Source organism: Protopterus annectens, chromosome 6.part0 (assembly GCF_019279795.1).
Source record: "Protopterus annectens isolate FY-2018-M chromosome 6.part0, PAN1.0, whole genome shotgun sequence".
NCBI classification, from domain to species: Eukaryota; Metazoa; Chordata; order Ceratodontiformes; family Protopteridae; genus Protopterus; species Protopterus annectens.
The window spans coordinates 325,251,573-325,271,546 of NC_056737.1; the positions used below are offsets into that span (position 1 = coordinate 325,251,573).

At 35.1% G+C, this 19,974-nt stretch overlaps 1 pseudogene; it reads right to left on the reverse strand.

Moving 5' to 3' along the window:
* The window catches only part of LOC122803830, a 74,253-nt pseudogene extending 65,322 nt beyond the window's left edge, over positions 1–8,931 (reverse strand).
* Positions 8,932–19,974: the final 11,043 nt, after the last annotated feature.

Consider the following 19,974-nt stretch of genomic DNA (forward strand, 5'->3'; position numbering starts at 1 on the left):
CCTGTACTGCCAAGATATTGGTCCATCACACCTACTGATAAGCAGTTGGATAGACTCTGAGCTTTAGTAGACTGTCAGTCGAGGGTAGTAGGGTCTCTATAACTCTATGCCAGTAAGGCAGTGTGTTCTCTGAACATCTGCTGTTACAGGTAAATAGAATTACACTCCTGTACTTTCCACTTTGGGACGTTACCATTCTCCAGGCACTTACAAGACCCTCTTGAGCCTGCAGCTGCTGTTGAATTGAAATGTCTTTCTTGGAAGACGTTCCTTTTGATGGCTGTTATCTTCATTTGAAAAATACCATAACGCCAAGCCCTTTCCTGTAAACTGCCTTACTTTGTCTTTCACAATGATTGGTAGCTCTTATGACTAACCCCACTTTTCTTCCCAAGATGGCTTCATAGCTTACTTTTCATCAAGCGATTAATATCCCTGTTTTCTTTCCACAATTTTCCAATAAAGGGGAATATACCTTACATCTTGTGGATGTTCATTGGCCACTCAGTTTCTACTTGCATCATACTAAATCTATTAGAAAGACAGATCAACTTTTTGTGTCCTTTTCCTCAGTCAGATTGAGAAAAGGGGGTATCCAAAGTGACTCTCTCAAGACAGCTGTCTAAATGCATCTCATATGTATGTAAGGAAACAGGTCTGACAGTGCCTGGTTATGTATTTAAAGAAAAAGGTCTGACAGTGTCTAGTAATCTCAAGACCACTCTACCAGGGCATTTGCTACTTCTAAACCCTACTTTTCAAGGGTACCTATTTTTAACACCTTTATTAAGATATCTCTTAGGACATAGGGAAACATATATTAAGAAAACATACAGAAAAGAAAACAAAACATATTGACATGTTTTTCATTTACATACATTATGCATCACATTGTTTTTATAGCTCTCATCAGCTCAACATTACATAATTTGCTCAAATCCTGCCTTCCCTTAAAGGGCTCTCATCCTTCTGCATTTATTGCTCTCACAATTTCCATTTTGTAATGTAATTTTCTCCTTCCATTTTCTAAAGATCTTTCTTTCTGTTCTTTTATCTCTTAAAATATTCAGTACTTTAAAACGGTTGGTTTAGACTTTGATTTCCATCTTCTAATAATTGTTTTTTTGGCAGCCACCAGAATTAAACTTTATAAGGTCTTTATCTAGGCAATTCAGATCCTGTGTCCCAGCTCAAAAGAATCATTTCCTTGGTTACAGACATTTTGCTCATCCAATATTTCTGACAGTGTACACTGTAGGGGGCTTCCAATGTGGCTGCAAGCTGATCAGAAGCTTAATTTCAACTTTGCCATTGTGAAAAAAGAAATTTTTTTTTTCAAAAAACTTTTTATTGAATTTTGAACAATACAGAAATATAACAGCAACAGCAATAATAGAATACATATTTAAAAATGAAACATTAGGAGATATTTATGATAACACAATTTTGTAAGATGAATGTTTTGTCTCAATGCAGTTTGAGAATATACACTTAACTATCTACATCATATACAAAATGTTAACCAAAGAATATATCAAAATAAGTATTGAGCTAAGACAAAAAATAAGCATAAGGGTATAAGTGAGATTGAGGTCTACAAATCCCATAAGGAGGGTGGCCATCTATACACTATTAATAATATGTAACACCTTTTCTATAGCTTTATTAATATGTGTCGACTTCTTGGGACTTTTCACTATCATTTTCGCACTGATGTATGTGTGGGCTAGAATTTTAAAATTATTCCAATTCAGTTTAGTACGATCTAACCAATTTTGTGTGATATATAATTTTATAAGTGAACATATGTATATTAGCACTTGCATGTCCAATTTAGAGAGATAAATATTTGGTAAGTGTAGTATTGCAGTCTCCCAAGATAAGGTGGATTTGTGATAACCCATTTTCTGTAAACGGACTTTTAGGGAGGTCCAAAGTTTGTGTGAATGATGACAGGACCAAAAGATGTGTAAAAGATCTGCATTAGGGTGTGAACAACAAGAACATGAGGGTGATTTATTTGCATCAAATTTGTTGAGCTTAGAAGGAGTGAAGTATGCATTATTGTTGATCATTAGTTGAGTGTAAAAGAGTTTTTTGAAGAGCGAGTATTCTATTGTATTTTTGATAGCTGAGAGTTTCTGATTTATAGATATATGAGAGTTGTGTTTATCCCAATAAGTAGAGAAGAGACACTCTTCACTATGAATTATTTGATTTATGAGATTATAAGATTTAGACAACATTTTCTCTGGGAGTATGAGGACTTTTAAAAACACTTTATAGTTGATAATATCGGTGCTATCTATATTGATGTGTAGGAATTTAGCATTAATTACATCTCTCAGTTGACGTAAGATGACTAGATATTTAATATTAACCTTGAGAATTTTATATATTAGAGATAGTTTCATTCTTGTATTGCATTAGATCCCAAACTGTAAGATCTTTAATCAAGGGAAAATCTGAAAGATTAAAAGACATATTGTCTAAATTGATATTAGGATTTAAGTGAAGAGGTTGCATTAATTGAAATATATTTTCTAGATTTACAAGTTTTACCAATTCTTGAAAAGCAATAATTTTTTGTTTTAAAGAGTTAGAATTTTAAATTTATTCGTTACTTCCAATGAAAGGAAAGGAAGAGCTAATGGGTTAATGTTTTTATTTGCAATATGTTGAAACCATAATTCTGTCCAAATAGAATTTTGATTAAACTAGTCTTTATATTTAAAATGGATAATAATTTATTTGCCGAGATAATCAAGTAGTAAAGGTGAAAATTGGGAAGACCAAGACCACCCCTATTTTTAGGTAAGATTAGCTTAATGTAAGAAATTCTTACTGATTTAGGAAACCACAAGAAATTAGCCAAAATTTTATTGATTTTGAGAAAAGATTTTGGAATCATCTGATCCACCGCATTGAATTGAAATAACAATCTGGGAAGAATATTCATTTTTATTATAGCTGCTTTTGATAAAAGTGATAAATTTAGTAATTTCCATCTGTTCAAGTCAAGTATAATCAATGACCATATTTTAGCCAAATTATTTTGAAATGTGGAGAGACCATTATGATTTATATGAATCCCTAAATATTTGAAATTCTGAACTATCCGAAAAGTGGAATCAGGAAACATATATGACTAGCAAGTGGATTTATGGGAAGGATATGTGTTTTTGAATATTAATCTGATAACCAGAGACCTCTGAGAATTTTTCAATGGAACAAATTAGTTTGGGAAGATCTGAGCAGGGTGTTTGAAAATATAATATAAGATCGCCTGGAAAGGCGGACAAACATACTTTAGTGTTAAGGATTCTAGGAATATTATGATATGTATTTTGCTTAATGTATAATAATAGAGGTTCTATATATAGATTAAATAAGAAAGGAGATAATGGGCATCCTTGCTTTGTGCCATTAAAGATCTTTATATTTTTGGATATTTTCCTGTTAATATAAAGAAAAGTATAAGAGTTTTTATATAGCATTCTAATAGAGTCTATGTAAGTAGATGGTATATTGAAACAAAGCATAATATGAAACAAGAAGTCCCAATTAACCCTATCAAAAGCCTTAGCGGCATCAAGAATTAATGCATACATAGGGTTTGAGTCATTTTTGGTAAAGTGAATAAGAGCATCAATTGTCAAGGTATTGTCCCACGAATGTCTATGTGACATAAAGCCCGCTTGTTCCAGAGAAATTAAAGATGGTAAAACATTTTTAAGTCTAGAAGCAAGTATTGAAGCTAAGATTTTGATATCAATGTTAATCAGGGAAATAGGTCTATAATTATTAGGATCAGTTTTTTCTTTGTCTCTTTTCAAGATTAATATGGTTTTTGAGGTATTCCAATACAGATCAGATATACCATGAATCATTATGTGGTTAAAAATTACTAAGAGAAGGGGTGAAATCTCTGATGAGAAAGTTTTAAAAATTCGGGTGTGAAGCCATCTGGTCCCGGTGATTTACTAGTTTTGAGTCTACTAATGGCTTCCGATATTTCTCTGATAGTCAATGGGGCAGAAAGTGTGTTCTTTTGTGATTCATTTAAACTAGGAAATTTAATAGAAGAAATTCACTATGTTTTGTTTACTCCTAAGATTATTGTCTTTGAATATATCTCTGAGAACAATGATGTAAAAGCTGCAAAATTTCCTGATCAGTACTGTATTTCTTGTTATTATAATTTAATGTCGAAATTCTAGGAAGAGATTGATTACCTTTTATTATTCTGGCTAACACTTTAGAAGGAACCTGTGCCCATTCAGAGTATGTAGCTAATAACCTTTGCTCTGAAATGGTAAGGTTATGTTGATGCAGAAGCAATAATTCTTTTTGGGAATTCAACAATAATTCATATGTTGAAGGATCGGGACTTATTTTGTACTGATTTTCCAAATTTTGAATTTTTGATTTTAATTGTAATTCTTTATTTCTATATTGTTTTTTAAAATATGATGCTTTGTTGATTAATATGCCCCTAAGAGTTGCCTTACATCCATTGTATATCTAAAGGGATATCTGATGTGTGTAAATTAAGATGTGTTTCTTTTATTGTTTCAATTATTGATTTATGTATATTTTCCTTTGAAAGCAAATTATTATTCAATGTCCAGCTATTATATGAGCATAATTTTGGTGAATGTGGGACCAAACTTATACTAAGAGATATTCTAGAGTGGTCAGAAAAAAATCTAGGTTCAAGAGAGTAATTTAACTTCCTATGAGTAAAATCATTTGAAATAAGGAAAAAATCTAATCTTGACCAAGATTTATAACATTTTGAATAATATGTGAAAAAGTCTTTTTTATCATTCTGTGTTATAAGAGAAATAGGATCTATAAGGTTTAAATCTATTATAATTTCTTCCAAGGCAATGGATGCTTGAAAATTGTATGAGGAAGATCTACTAGTACGATCAGTGTCAGGATTAATAATAGCATTCCAGTCCCCTCCCAATACTAAATAATAATCTTTGAAGGAGGATAAAATATTATATATTTGAATAAAAAAGATATGTTGTTGAAGATTAAAGAATATGACTGGCTTATCAATGTTGTGAAAACCAGAAATAATGTAGCACCATCTTCCATTCACATCATATTTCATCTCTGAAATAGTTCCCTGAAATGTGTTTTTAACTATAATGGCTACCCCGCTTGATTTTGTACTATTACCAGCTGCTACTATCGTTTTAATCCATTTCTTCTTTTATCTTTATCAAAGTCATCTTTAGTCAAGTGAGTCTCTTGTATAAAGCAAATATTAGCCTTTGATTTAAATAGTAAATGGAATAATAGAGATCTTTTGTTCTTATTTTGTAATCCTCTCACATTCCATGAGTCAATATTTATTGTCATAGTATTAACTAAGAATATATATATAACATATATCTAAGATTTGACAAAATGAAATATTGGCTATAGACCTCAATATCCCACAACCGTCATACTGATTCATATTGTCTACCTAAAAAGGTTGTTATAAGGATTCGAAAAATTTCTTCCCTAGTACCCCAGTGCCTAGCCACCTAACCCCTACTAGAGAAAAAAAATAAAGATGAATTATATAAGTGAATTTGGTTAACATTTTCAATGTCAATTGCAATGTATCAACATAGTAAACTTTGCATAATTGCTTAACTAAACAAAAACACCATAATACACTATCAAACATATTTACATATCTAACTAAAATCAAGATGTCCAACATGCACAATCCCTACTCTCTTATTCATTGTATAAGCTCCATTTTGAATAGAAAATATTATTTGTTATAGACATTCCTCAATTTTGTATTCCAGATATTAATGAATCAAATTTATGTAAATGTTTCCATGTACAAAAAAAGAAACATATGAAAAATAAGTTTGGTGTTATCCCATATAAATAATAGTTGCTATAGAAACTAATATTGATTATATCAGAGATAAATTGCAGTTTTAACTAAGCTTAGTATAGACATATATGTGTCATAGACAAACTGCATTAACATCAGACAAATAATTCGACAATAAAAACTTTGTGTTTTGTTCTGATAATATTTGTGAACGGTCACATCAATATTAACTAACTCAAAATGTAAGCAAATGAATCATATTTCTAAAAAACATTTATGGCTATGCCCCCTTGTGTGGTTAAAACATTTTATACAGAACAGTAACCTTTTAACATGCACATATTTTTATTTGTGGTTGCTTTTTTCTTTCTTCCCCTTTTCCCCCTCTTTTGAGCTGTATGTCTTTTTTTTTAGACCTACCTTTCCATGAGTAAAATTCACTTATTGCTCCATGTATTTTGTATAGTGTTCTTAAATATATTATAAATGATAGCTATACATGAAGCCTTTCACCCATTGCCACCATCAAAGATGGGATCCATTCCAAGCATCTTTCCTGATTAATAAATGTAAAAATAGGTGAAAATATGTGCGTTTGAGTACTGTTTATGGTATTCTGGATTGATCTAACAAGCATAAACACTCTAAGACTTTCCATGCATCCGAGTTTGCTTGTCTGATCAAATCCCACCCTGCAACCCCTCTCAAAGATCCCCACATGACATGTTGAACCTCAATTCGAAGATAGTATTACACCTGTCTATATTGACAGGGGTATTCAAGCTACAATGCATATAGTAGTTGAAGCTTGCAACTCCAAATAGAACTTCTGCATATACCAACAGTATCCCATAAAAGAGCTCTGTACATGCTGCAGTAAACTATAGAAACAGCACTCCCCCTAAACGCTCTCTATCACGCCTAAACAAGCCATCACACAGCAACCTACCATGACATATTATATATTTCTAAGTTATCAAATTAACCCAATTTCAGTGAGTAAGTGCTTCCTGTATATGTTCTAACAATGACGTCACCTCAATGCCTTGAAAATCTACATAAGACAAACACATAGATTAAGATGCAACAAAGCTGCTGATATTTTGCTAGCACTTCTCCCATCCAACGCGCCAGATAGCACCAAAGCCACCAGTCCATCCTAGCGTCAGTGGTCCACCGACACTGTAAAAAAAAGGAAAAAAAAAGAAAAAACATACACTTCACTCCAGTAGCCCTACACATCAGCACGGCGTCACCACCAAATCAAAGCACAAACTGCGGTGCACCCCTTAACAAAGCCGCCCAACCAGCATTGAAAACCGAAGATCTCCTAGCCAAGGGAACCAACACCACACTCCATCCAATCCAACAAGCCAACCAAGACACCAAAAACACAAAGAATCATGTATTCAACAGAAACTCCAAAGCACGAACCCACAAGAACAGAACCAAGCCAACAACACAAGCCAAAGCGACTCGCCACAGACACCAATCTCCGTGATGCTCTCCACAACAGCACACAACAACCAAAGATCCTCCCATCAAGATGCAGACCCCAAGAGAAAAAAAGAAGAGAGAGAAGAAGCATGAACTAAAAACAATAACAAAAACTGTCCTTCAACCCCCACTTCAAAGAATGCATCCATCCAGCCATAAGCATGATGCTCCTCGCCCGCTCCCCATCACGAAACATGACCATATTCTCACTCATACTGCCGCCAGCTAGAGCTTTACAAATATAAGGCTCCTTGCCTCGATCCTGTTCCCCATTCCAAACTGGCCAAGAAGGAGACCAGCATTTTAATCAACAAGCAATCAGAATACACCACGAGCATGAAGCTGACAAATACCAAACACTATAGCTCCGTTGAATATACGCTCATAAGCGCTCTCCCCACACCCTCCAACGATGTCATCACAACGATGTCTCAAAGATCCACGGAGGCCGAGCACGCATATCCAACATGTAGTCTAGATGAAAATACACTCTTTAACTATACAATAGCTTCTCAAGTCACCTAAGCTTCCCACTACAGTGATGACGTCACCGCCAAGCTCCGTATCTACATAATGATACGTGCCATAGTAGTAACATCTGCTGATGTGTTAGATAAAAGATTTTCTCTCGGAGCAGTCTCGAGAGTCTGTGTATCTCCCTCCAAAAAATTTCTGGCTAAACCAAGGCATTTTATTTGCCTAAAAAGAAAAAACGCTCGCTATTTGAATAGATATAAACAGAAAGTATCTGGAGTGCTGAATCTATTTTAAATACCAGCACCTTAATTGTGAGATAAAACATGAAAGCACATAACAAATTTGCGTTTTCCCATTGCTTCAAGTAAAAAGAAAAAACATATTTATGTTTATATATATATGCACTGTACATACTCTTAACAGAGGCAATTTGTGAAGGATTTATACCTCATGATATTCTGTATTATTCTAATCTTTATGAGAAAAATATCGTATTAACACTTGACAAGTTCTTATTTGAACTATGTATAAATACTAAATCTCACTAAGTAAGGGGACCGCAAGATTTATTAAGAGGGTGAAATCTATGTTAATATTTCTGATTTCACCACAAAGAAAGCTAAGACACTTCATGTTTTCTGAAGAGAAAAGAGGAATGAGTTAACATATTTGTGTACATATTTATACACCTTTTGTTTACCCTTGACAGTAATATATTTCACAATTGATTAAGCTCATTAACTGTATGTAAATAACCTATATAAAAAGGAAATATATATATATATTTTCAACATTTTTGTGTCCAGACAATTATGTACCTTGTTAGGAAATTGAGTCCGGAAGCTTTTTGAATGCTTTGAAAAAAACATCTTTTGCTCCCTTAGAATCAGAACAAGTAAACTTTTTTTCATTAAATGTGAATGACAAAGTATTTGGATAAGACATAAATCTTATCCCTCTTTTAATTAATTCTGCACAATAGGGAGAGAGCTTTTGTCTGTTTAGTTTTATTTGAGGAGGAAAATCCTGTGAGAATGATAACTTATGCGATTTCCATACAAACTGTTTCTTACTTTTGGCTGCTTGCAGTATTTGAAAAGCATCTTGAAAATTTAGCAATTTTGTATATATAATTCTTGGTGAGGAAGCATCTTGACTGGCACGTAGAGCTCTGTGTGCTCTCTCAACAGTTATGTTTTTTGAAGATGCTTCACAGTTTAGTAATGACTCAAATATACTCTTGGACACAGATAGCAAATTATTCTTATCAAAAGATTCTGGTAAACCCGAATGATAATGTTGTTCCACTTCTGGCTTCCAAGTCTATCAATTTAGATTGTATTTCAGAAATAGTTTTATCTTTAGACTTTAAATCATTTTCCAATGTCTCAATTTTTATTTCCATAGCTGAGTTATTGTTTTCAATAATACTCATTCTGTCATTTATTTGTTTTAATGTATCACCAAAGTCAGTAAATTTTTCTGTAAAGTTCTGAATGGCACTTTGTATAGGCTTTAATGCTAGCTTTAACTCGTCTAAATAAAAGTTTGAGTCATTTAATTCTTTGCTACTTACTTTGGCTGGTTCAGAAGAGTTTTTGGAAGTTCTCAGTCTTTTAGAAGTGTTATCTTTTTCTGGTGAATGAACTGATGAGAATTTGGCCTTCGTGGTCTGTGAATCCATAGACTCCGATTTAGTAGCCATGCCCAGTGATTAGATGTTGTTACCAGGGTGACAAGTTCCAGGAAAAGTCTGAAGCAGCAGGTGCCCAAGTCAGATAGCTCCACAATTTGTTCTGAGGTAAAATGTGACCCAAAATAAAAATTCCAAAGCCAAAAATATTCCAACTATATGTAAAAAGCTTAGTATAATCCTTTTATGAAAAAAACTGAGGAAAAATATTAGTCTCAAGTTGTAAAAAATAAAGATGATACTGGTCTGTGAGGAGCTCTAAGAATAGGGACTAGTCTAGTCGGCAGCCATCTTGGAATTCGTGAAAAAAGAAATTGAGAAATAAGAGCCAGTGATATTGTCAGGCTGAGTAAAATTTAATTACTGGCTAGAAAGTACATTGTCTGGATACCAGTGAAGAAGAAATGTAGAGAACTAAATGAAAATCAACCAGAAAAGGTGAAGAGAAAATACTGGCTGGGAATAATTCTGCAGCTGTTCAACAAAATGCAATTCAAGCTTCAACTTTGGTACAGGAAATGGCTTCCATTAATTTAGAGAAAAAAAATAAATCAAATGTACTCAGAGGTGATTAAAATAAATTAAACATTGACTGTGTATTGTGACGATTGAAGATACTGCCAGCCATGCCAGGGAGAAGTAGGACAGTGGATGTATGACTTGTGCCAGCTCAGCTAGCTGGAATTTTGTAAATAATTATATGTTATTTGTATATCAAACTGATCTGTACAGATGCTTGTGCTGAAAATATATTTGTGAGCTTTGCTTGTGTTAACCGTGTTAAATTGTTTCAAAACTGCACCCTGCTGAAATGAAGAGAAATGTACTTGTGTTATGGTATCTGAATTAAATGTATATGTCTTAACAGAGGTCACTGGCACAGCAACGGTTAACCAGCTGTCTTATTTTAAGACAAAATAAGGAAAATGTAAATGAGCTGTTAAATCATTGAACAGCAACTCACAGTGCTGAGTAGGCCTGGAGATGGTAGGTCTGGGAAAAGCCATTATCTGTTAACTTTTGTAAAGAAGGGGAGAAGGGTTGTAAATGGTTCTGCCTGCTAGGCATTGCCATAAAAGTTCTAAATGTTTATTGTAGCAGTCTGCTAAAGTCCTGTCTCAAACTTCAAAAGGAGATGTTGTGGGAACCTAGAGTCAGGTGACCAGATGAGGTTATTCTGCAAGTCATCTTGAATATTATATTTTACAAGGAGTAATCTTGGTATATAAAGTATTCTGTTTGGGAGCCTGACTAGAAAGACTGCTCACGTATCTTATCTTGCCTTGTCCAAGTAAGTTATTAGGGAACAGTATAATTCTCTTAGATTCAGTCAGGATTATACTGAAGCTTAGTTTAGAGATTGTTTTTTCTTTATTTGTATGAGTTTGTCCATCAATGTTGTTTTCAATATTTTCTGTGATTTGAACTCTGGTTTACTGTGGATATCTATTTAGTATTTTCTTGTTCTTTTATTATGTATGATTAAATATATTTAAACTTTGCATTGTGGCTGGTCCTTTTTAGAAAGTATTAACCTTTGAGAGTGCTTATATTTATTTGGTGACACTGTGTGGGCTACTCCAGAAAGCCTAGCCATCTTAGTGAACTACTACCATTTGTATTAGTATTAATATTACACAGTATAATTGGACACCCTTTGTTAAGGGCCTTAGAGTTGCTGATTGTGGAGTGTCTGGTGGCAGTGGTAACTGCTTATAGTTTGGGCAGAAGGCGGCATAACTAGTAGACCTATGCCAGCCTTTCCCAGGTGTGTGTGTGTGTGTGTGTGTGTGTGTGTGTGTGTGTGTGTGTGTGTGTGTGTGTGTGTGTGTGCAAATCAAATCTCTCAAAGTTTGTGTGTGTCAGCTCCTTGGGGCAGGGACATGAAGCACTGGGTATACAGAGAGGGTGCTTTAGGACTTGGCTTGGACACACAGCTGAGGACCTAACCCTACAGCTGTACCAATGGGGATTCTTACTGGGGATCTGGAGGAAGACAGATATAGGGACATCCAGACCCCGGGCTGAGTGTGTTCCCTGTGTGCTCTTAAGGGAAACTGTACTTGATGCAAAGAGGTCTGCATCTGGAAATACTGAGTGTATCCATATGTACTCCAAGTGCATGTCCCTCTACAGTGTCAGTAGTGAGGATTCAGGTACCTTGACTACTGGCCCAGCATGGGGACAACACATATTGGTGTCCATCACATATTGGTAGCAGTGGTGGGTGTCACAAGTATATCAAGTCAGATAACAGAACACTGGAAAAATAGAAAGAAGCTTTAACTAGCTATGCAGATAAACTGATAAAACTGCACAAATCAGAAGCTGAAATGAAGAAAAGGCTGGATAAGTATGACACTTCCCAAGAAGAGCTGGAGTAAGTATATAGAGCACGCAGAAAAAAAAAAAGATTTTCTGCTTTATCAGAAAATGGAAGGAACAGAATGTATTAACTTTATGAAATCACAAATAAGCAACTGGACTGGTATTCCACAGCAGGATTTGATAATTGAAAGGCCACATTGAGTATATGCTCCAAACCTGTCCAGGATGCAATCAAACCAGTAGAAAGAGTAGATCCTGCCAAAACTGTGGAAGAACTGGGGACAGCAGACTATTTGTGGAAAATGATTGTTCATTGCACACCACGCATAAGAGAAGCAAATTTATCGCAGCAGCCAGGGAATGTTGAGAGGTAAGTGTGAGAGTCAAGCTGATGATGTATTGAGCTGTCTTCAGAATGTTTTTTCCTGAAGGATCAAATGTATTTTTGGATGTAGAACAGGCTAAGGAGGAAATAAAAAACATTTAAACAGCAAACAGAAGAGGGCTGTGCTTCTCATTCTTTAAACAATAAAGATCATAGAGAAACTTTGCCAGTGAATCCCTTTCCAGTGCTCCAAAGGAAAAGTCTTGAGAGACAGAAAAAAGCACAGGAGTTGACTAGAATAATCAGGGGTACCTTGGACTTGAACCAGAGTCTGGTACTGAGAGAGGGAGATGAACAGGAGAAAGACCAGCAACAAAAAATTAGTGAATAAATGAGAGATTATAAAGGATCAATCACATTTGTAAAATATGGCTTTGCAAGAAAAGGTGGCTGCGAAATATTGGATTTTTGTTGACTTTGTTAACCTTGTGGATCAGCTGTCAAGCATATATCCCACTTTATGTCATTAATGTTTAGAAGGACGCTAAAAGAGAAAAAAGTAACTGTAAATACAATTGTTGTTATTAGTATTTTGTATAAAGTATTTTATGATGTAAACTGCATGCTATGTATAGTAATACAGTTCTGTGTATTGTGTAGTCAGCAGCATTTTAAAAGTGGGAGAAGTTGTTTCAGTGACTCTTGTATGTCTTAAAAATATTAATGTATTCAAGAACCTTTTTAGTTGTAAAAAATGTAGGCTTTACAGTATAACAAGAGAAGAAAATCTGGACAAAAGCATGTATAATATTAATATGTTGTGATTTGGGGCAGTTGGGATGGGGGGGGGTGTGGTACAAAAGTGCACTGATAATATATGTAGAAATAAGGCATATTCTCTTCTCTTATTACCCTTGGCTTAAGCTAATAAGAAATGTTTCTTGTAAGCAAGTAGGCTTGTGAAATAAGACAAAATGATGCAGCCCATGAAAAATGCTAAGTTTCTTACATCTGCAAAGACATTGGCTTGTTTTTTTTTTCCCATTAGCAAATGTTCAGTGAGAGACAAGAAATCTGCAGCTGAAGACAGTTATACATTCTGTTCTGAGTGAAGTTTATAAAGATTCTTTGCTGACTACTTTTACATGGATATGAGCTGTCTGCAGGTGCAAGCAGTTAACCTTGAGAGTTCTGAGCATTCTTTGCTGAGAGAAATGCAAATTTAAAGGTACTATGGCAAGCATTTCTGTGAAAAATAACGTCTGAAATTATGGAATGTCAGTAGCAGATGAGCCTTAATACTTTAATGCACTTAATAGAACAACATACAGTTTAGTAACGGAGCAACAGCAGACTAGTACAGAGTATATAGTTTATTCCATACACATGACAGTTTTATATAATTAGTCACATGACAAATCCAACACTTAAAGAAACATTGTATCAGGTCCACTACTCATCTACTAACCAGCATTATCAAAACAATAACCTATACAACTATCCACACACATATAAACTAATAAAATAAAATAAAAATTGTAAAATAATGAAAACACAATTACATTACAACCAAAAAGTAATAATAAAATAATATTCAAAAATAAGTGATGCATAAAAGGCAAATGGGCATTTATATTCCTTTATTAAATCCAACTTGTCTCCAGGGATCCCCTAGAAAACACAACTCCAATGGTTGCTCCTTTGAGCCCTCATGAGACATCTGATAGTCATGAGACATCTGATAGCACCCAGCAAAGCTTGTACCTTTATTATGACTTTTAGTCTGGACAGCAGTGACATTTCTGCAAAATGAAAGTATGAAAACCAAAGGAGGGCGTCTTTTAATCTATATTAGAGATCAATTCACCTCTCATCTAGTTAAACTGGACAACTCCAGGTCCAGATTACAGTGGGTAAGACCCCCATTCATGTCATAGCCAGTTATAAATTCCCCTCCATGGCTCACGACGCCCATGAAGCCTACTTCACAAAACTGGAGGCAATCCAAATTTTACCAGACACATTGGTTATGGGGATTTCAATTATCCCACCATCAACTGGGAAACCTATGCTAGCCCTAACTCACAAGCCCAAAAGTTCCTTGACTTTGTTAATTCAAATTCCCTGGAACAAATAGTCCATACTCCAACAAGGGGAACAAACATTCTGGATCTGGTCCTCACCAACATGTCAAACAGATGCACTGCCCCAACTGTTGGACCCTCATTATTTAAAAATGACCACAAATCAGTCACCTTCAAGCTGGCACTAACACCAGAACTCACAAAGGGTGAAATCAGACTAAAAAACTTCACCAAGGCAAACTATACCCTCCTAGGTGAAGGTATAAATGCATTCCAAGCCCCACTCCAAAATGGAAGTGGTAACTATGCTGAAGCTTACACTAAAGCCGTGTACAATCACTTGCATAAGTATATAAACTCGGCCATACTAGAAAGAATCAAAGCCAGAGCTTCAAGTAAAAACAAGCTGCCATGGTATACAGCATCAACAAACTTTACAATAAATGCAAAAAGTTGCTGTCCAAGAAAACAAAGGCAGGACCCCAACAATGGAAAAGCACCCTCATCAGACTCAACAGGCAAATAAGACAACTTAAAATAATAACAAACAGAAATGGCTGTAAAACTGGTCCTATAGTGCAAAAGCACACTAAGCAAAACAAAATGATAGGAGACCAGAAACTCAAGCAACCTCTAACTCCAGAAAAAGTTTAATCGCAATTCTATTTTTGTGTATCATGTTCAGAAAACTTTGTTAGAAACGTTTCTACACAAAGAATCCCAACATCATGGGGAGTGACGGTAAATAAAGATTCTATATCTAATGTGAGAAACCGCATATTCTCACCTATATATCCATGACTCCATCCATAAAGTTGTTTAAGAAACATATTACTGTCTTCCATTATAGTAGAAACCTTAATGGTCTCAAGAGCATTTCTAAGTACTTAGACAAAGGTTCTGTTGCCCATCCATGTGCTGAGACAATTGGTCTCATTGGCAGATCTATACATGATTTGTGCAATGTAGGAATGGCATAAATAATAGATGTGATAACATTTGTAACTAGTAAATAGTCAAATAGTTCATCTTCAATTATACCATCCTCATGCAAGTCACAAACTTTCTTACGAATGCATAATGACAATTTATTAACTTCATTCCTACTTATTCTCTCATATCCTGGACCTTCCAACATAGCAACTATTTTATTATTATAGAAATTAATGTTCATAATGACCACACACCCTCCCTTGTCTGCATTTTTTATAGCAATGTCCTTATTTTTAATTAAGGACTCTAAGGCATCAGACTCATTTTAGTTAAATTATAAAACTTCTTAAAATGAGAATTATTGTATAATATATATATATATATATATATATATATATATATATATATATATATATATATATATATATATCTTTCAACAGGTTTTTCAAACACCTATAAAATAGTATTATTATAAGAAATAAAGGTACTGCTATGTTTAGGACCTCTAGCAATATATTCAGAGTTGACATCACAGAAATACAGTTTAAGGTTCAATTTCCTAATAAAACTTTTGAAATATCAACACTTGATGATGGCACAAAAGTAAGACCTTTACATAAGACTGACATTTCATATTTATTTAGTTTGTGTGACAATAAATTAAAAACTATACGTTTGTCCACCTGAATCCTGGTGATTGGATGTCTCACAGGTGTCAGTATTGTGTTCTGTCTCTCGCCACCTTCTTGCGTGTTTTCTGTGGTGTCATTGTAGAGGACAACTTGTCAGATCCTCTAAGGGCTCCTTTAAGAGAAACTCAGCAAATACAACCAAGGATAATCATAAGGTCTTTTACAGCTATGTACATAAACTAAAGGGTAAAACCCAAGCAGTTGCACAATTAGTGGCCAATGGTATCACACACACTGACCCCACAAAGATAGCAAACCTGCTAGGGGATAGGTTTGGTGAAGATTTCACTGCCTTATCCCCTCCTAACTTACAACAAACCTCCCTCCCACCTTACATATCTGAAGAGCAAGTCCTCAAAGCCTTGTCCAAGGCAAAAAACACAGCCTCTATGGGACCAGAGGACATCATAGGTTGTCTTCTAAATAGGCTAAAATATGAACTAGCATCACCACTAAGTACCCTTTTCAATCATAGCCTAATCACAGGCTTTGTTCCTGTGCAATAGAGAACAGCAACAGCTATTCCCCTCCATAAAGTTGGCCTAGTAACAGACCCAGGAAATTACAGATCCATAAGCCTGACCAGCCTCATCTGTAAGTCCATGGAACGTATCACTATGGACCTCGTACATAAAGACATAGGTGAGCTCCAAACCCTGGATCCTACCCAATTTGGCTTAATGAAGAGCAAATCCTGCCTGTTAAATCTGGTGAATTTCTTTGAAAATGTGGCCAAGGCCATTGACGAGGGCAAATCTGTGCAGACAGCATATCTTGACCTGGCAAACACTTTCAACACAATCCCACATTCAGGCATTACTGATAAACTTAGCAAACTAAATATAAACCTCATTTGTTGTAAGATGGGTTGCCAACTGGCTCACAAACTAAAGGCATATTATCAATGTGGGTGAGTCCACATCAACCAGCAGACCTGTAACCAGTGGGGTGCCACAGGAGACAGGGCTGGGCCCCCTACTGTTTATTGTATACTTCTCAGAAGTTCCGGTCAAAACTAAGGGGTTGTGGCTGACCAAGTTTGAAGATGACTACAAACTAGGTGCAATCATTGAATCCCCAAATTATGTCAGTATACTTCAGGAGGATCTCATGCAGACAAATGACTGGTGTATTAGTCACAGTCTCAAACTAAATGCAAGGAAATGCATCATCATTCCCTTCTGCACAATGTCCCCTCACACTATCAAATCAACAACAATACCCTAAGTACCCAAGAAGTGGTAAAGGACATGGGATCACATGTTGACTGCAACCTTAACGGCGACCACCATATGTCTACTGTATTCAGGAAAGCTTTCTACATAGCACATTCAGTTAGTAAAGGCATCACCTCAAGAGCAAAAGAAGATATAACCTCCCTATACTTGGCACTTATCCAACCCATAATTGAGCATAATGCCCCATTTGGCATGTACCGTACTAAGTACCTACAGCAATTAGATAGACCTCAGAGGTTTCTAATAAAGAAGATTAAGGGACTCCAGCATGTGCCTTACACAGACAGACTGAAGACCCTGTCACTATACTCCGTATCATATAGACTTCTTAGGGGAGACTTATGCCTGGCCTACAGAGCAATCCAAGACCCAAACTTAATAAACTTGCTGCATATCCATAAATCAAATGGGACTGGGGCTACTCATTCCAGGGACCGAAATATGGTCTGCAATTTAAATAGGACATGCTGGAGGGACAGATTTATCTCCCAGTAACTGATATGAAACAGAGCACCTCTATGACACTGTTCAAGAGGAACCTGGATGAATTGATGGGGCACCATAAATTCTTACCGGGGATAGAGCCCACAACCCTCCTGGACATGGGCAGCCATCACTAAATGCAATCTTGGGTACTGGCTAGCATTTCTATGGTGTTACATTTCAATCAAATGGCTAGGCTTAAAATGACCTCTGGGTCAATAGCCTAGTAAACTCCTATGATCCTATGAAGTGTAGGGCATGCCTTCAATGTCAGTGTACTTACTGTGGGGGGTGTGACCAAGCAGGAGGCAAACTTATTACTAGTACTGGGAGATATTTTTTTTTGTTACATTCAATTTTGTTTATATTGCCAAATGCATAAAATGTCCTGCATTTTATGTTGGCAAAACTGAACGTAAATTGTGCAAATGTATATATTAGCATGTATATGAAATCAATAGAAAGAAAATTACAAATGCACTTTATAAACATTTTAGTCATCCCCCTAAACATGAATTTAAATTTGCAAACTTGGAGCAAGTTTTAAAGAGTTCTGGGTGGGACCCTGAAAAATCATCCTGGAGCAGCCTGAGCTATGGTAGAAGATGTATCTCCATGCCACAACTCTACCCAGCTTGAATTATATTGTTTCTATTATTAGCTTACTTAAAATGAAATATTATGATAGGTAATGTTATTATTACACATATATATTATTATACACATATCTATTATTATATTCCTGCAGTTTCTTTATTTTTATAAACTGTTCAGCAACATTTTGTTAGGTAGATTCATATACATATGCATTTTTTGGATTGTAATGTAATTGTGTTTTCATTATTTTACAATTTTTATTTTATTTTTATTAGTTTATATGTATGTGGACAGTTGTATGAGCTTATTGTTTTGGTTAGTAGCTGAGGAGTGGACCTGATAAAATATTTCTTTAAATGGTTCTTTAAATGTCAGATTTGTCATGTGACTATTAACTACATAATAATACTGTCACATGATTTTTTTAAATTTTCTCTGATGAAGTTTGGTATAATTACGAATGAAAGCGCTTATCTTTTACTGGATTTATGTGTGGATTGTCTTTTAGTGTGTGGAATAAACTACATCCTCTGCACCTTGTCCACTGTCATTCCTTTACTATTTTGTGTGTTTGTGCTTCTTTTTGTACAACATACAGTTTATCTTTATTTAAAAATAGCCAGCGCACTTTTTCTTAGGGCTAAAAGTTAATGTTTCTGAAAGCATCCAAGCTATTTTTCACATCTGGGAGGGGAATATAGATAAAAACAACAACAAAAAAAGGACCAAAATCATTAAAAGTGGGAACACAGGCTGTAGTATATAGTCTAAGATGGACAAACTTAATTTTAGGTTAGGTAATGCCTGTGGGTACAGCTGTCAATTTGTGTTAATTGTTCCTATCTGGAGGGTTAAACTTCATTTTGTGAAGATGTACATAGTTTTGTGTATTTGCTCTAACTTAATAGGTGATGGGTGTGTTCTAAAAATGTATTAAGATTTTTGTTTGAGAGTTTTCATTAAATTCGACCTAGGTTCAAATGGAGATGAGAAGAAACAACTGCACAAAAGATCAGCCTGCCAAACATTAGTGTGTGCATGTATCAAACAAGTTGGAAATACACATTCAAAACAACTGTCATGTATAATAGCTGGGAAAATTGCTTTTTATCATAATGGCTATGCTATGTTATCCATATTATCTTGGAAAGTGAATGGCTTTAAAGGAAAGAGTATTGAATTGCATTAGGAAATGCACAGTGCTGATAGCAATGCTGCTGGAGACATATTTGGAAAGAAATTACCATGTGAATTTGACAAAGAACTGATTTCAGAATGGATATTTGGCAGAACTGCAGGGACAAAAGAAAACGGATGATATAATACTAATTGGTAAAGGGGCTGCAGTAGTGATAGAGGAGGAATAAAGACAATAATGGTAGATTTGCGGTATTAAGCGGCTATTGGAAAGGGACAAGGATTATGCTGGCATGTATTTATTTTCCACTAGTATGATATTTTAATCAACTAGAGTAGAAGTTGTGGAAAACAATTAGTAAAAGAGTTGAGGAAAGTTATCTGGGAGGGGAAGAGGGCAAGAGTTAAGTAGGATAAATTTACCCTTTCAATAAAACCAGGTGGTTTAGAATTACCTGATTTGAAGGGGTATTTAGAGCTACACAGTTAAGTATCATATACATAACACAAGCAGAAGGCTATAATTCAAAGTGGAAAGGGATGATGATGAGGGGGTGTTCAAAAACTATATAGAGGGATTTTGGATGCAGATCCTTAAGGAGAATAATAACCATTCAGAATATTTTATTCATAAAG